Genomic DNA, 1,949 nt, shown 5'->3' with positions numbered 1-1,949 from the left:
GTCCTGCTCCCACCCTCGTGTGGCCCCCACCTGGCTGGCCTGTAAACAAGACTGCTCTCCACCGACCAAAAATAGGACCCTGACAAGAAGCCTCAGGCCTGGGTCTGGGTGCCTGGCACAGGAAGGCTCTGGCCCCCACTGACCAGGTCGGGGAGGCTGCCACTGACATGGCCTTTGTCCCAGTCTTTGTGGGACAAGATGGATGGCCCTCCGGTTGGGCTGATGCTATCTCGGGGCTGCCGGTCAGACATGAGGCAGGAGCCACCCCCTCCTTTGTGGGCAGGTGCAGGGCATCCGGCCCATTGTGGGCTGTGGCTGACTGTCCAATCGTCCATCCGGCCTTATCACCACATCAGGGATGGTGGCCCCTTTTGTACAAATGAACTGCCACCCTTCCCACCCCCAAGGGTGGCCCAGCACACTCAGAGCCCCTGGTAGGGGTCAGAGGTGATAGTCGTTGTCACAGCAAGGTACACAGGCAACCTCCTAACTCAGTCCCAACGTGGTACGGGGAGAGAGTGTCCCCCTTACTTTCCAGAGGAGGAAGCCAGACGCCAGAGAGGGGTCCTCCTACCGAGCTAGAGCTATGTCCACAGCTGCAGGGGGAGCAGAGCTAACACGGGGCCCCCAGGACCCCTCTCTCTTCCTCCTCACTGAGGCCTTCAGGGGACAAATGCAGGGCCCAGGAGAAAATGACCTGGGGGTCCTAGGTGACCCCAAGCTAAAAGAAGGAGCCCCCCTTCTGCTGAGGCTCCAGCAGAAACTATGGGGAAGGGTCAGTAGGAGCCCAGGTCTGCTGCCCAGTGCCCACAACCTTGACGGCCTCTGGGCCAGTGTCCAGCTGAAAGGGTGGGCACATAGCTCTGAGAGCCCGGAGGTGCAGAAGCAGCTGGAGCTTCCCTGATGGAGGAAAGAGGCTGGCATCACAGTGCGGTCAGACCTAAGGAAGAACTTCCTTACTCCCTGGTAGATAGGGCAGCTGAATTCCACGGTTTCTCTAAGATTCTCTCTCTTTGCCAGTTCTCCATGATTTAGATTGGCTTCTGCCAAGGTACTGAGCCCAGAGGGTGCTGGCCTGGCCTCATTGGCCAACCTTTTCCAGGCTGCCTGGGAGCCCCCAGTCTCAACTTCTGACCCCGAGCTGACCCTCCATGCACTGACCCAGGGGCCTCAGCTTCCAAGGAGTGTGGAGAAGAGGATGGTCCCAGTTCAGCGCCCCTGAATGGCCCGGTGCCGAGAGGGGGGGCGTGTACACCCCTACCTGGGCTCCCCGGCCCATCATGCCCCTCCCCCAGCGCTGTCCTCCATCTAATGGACAACGTACCTGCCCCAGGCTCTGTTCCCCACTGACAATCTGGTCCTCTCTGTGGCTTCAGACTCCTTCCAGATGGGAACAAGGCGGTTACCACGCAAGGCGCTACCCATCCCCCCACACCTCCAGCCCCCAGGCTGGCTGATTCAAGGCCCTTTGCCCTGCAGCCCAAGGGTCCTCTAACCACATTACTGGCCACCCCTGAGCAGGGCCAGACGACATTCCTGGGGCAGACACAGCCGTCACCTCCCGCTGGTAGCCTTCGTGTCCTTGTCCGTGAAATGCGTGGGTGCTGCCTGGGCTGAGACTCTCCCGCCCAAAACAGGCATCCTCCTCTCCCCTCACTCGCCATGACGCCGGGAGGCCACCAGAGGGCGCTCGCGCTCTGCGGAAACCTCCAGCGTGGGGCCGGGGAGGCCGAGGTGGGCACCGGGTGCGCAGGCAGCCAGGGTCCGCGGAGAAACAGCGGCCCGGAGAGGGAGAAATTGCCCAGGCTGGTGGGGGTGGTCGCCGAGACGGTGGACAGGTAGCACCCCCACCCCCATGGGAGCAGGGAAGGGTGCACCGAGCGGCCGCTAACACACGGGGGGGGGCGGTGAGCGCCCCTTCTGCATCCTTCCCCTCCCCTCCCCTCCCT

General features: G+C 62.5%; 1 long non-coding RNA gene across 1 annotated transcript in view; it reads left to right on the top strand.

Moving 5' to 3' along the window:
* The first annotated feature begins 1,790 nt into the window (after window positions 1-1,790).
* LOC109489832 overlaps window positions 1,791-1,949 on the top strand; it is a 7,127-nt gene continuing 6,968 nt past the window's right edge. Inside the window, exon 1 of the long non-coding RNA XR_002142964.2 lies at window positions 1,791-1,838. This is a non-coding gene — a long non-coding RNA (uncharacterized LOC109489832). The remainder of the gene's footprint in view (window positions 1,839-1,949) is intronic.

The sequence above is a fragment of the Ailuropoda melanoleuca genome, chromosome 14, assembly GCF_002007445.2.
Source record: "Ailuropoda melanoleuca isolate Jingjing chromosome 14, ASM200744v2, whole genome shotgun sequence".
NCBI lineage: Eukaryota > Metazoa > Chordata > Mammalia > Carnivora > Ursidae > Ailuropoda > Ailuropoda melanoleuca.
Note: the sequence above shows the minus strand (reverse complement) of the source record. Positions and strands in the feature narration are given on the sequence as shown.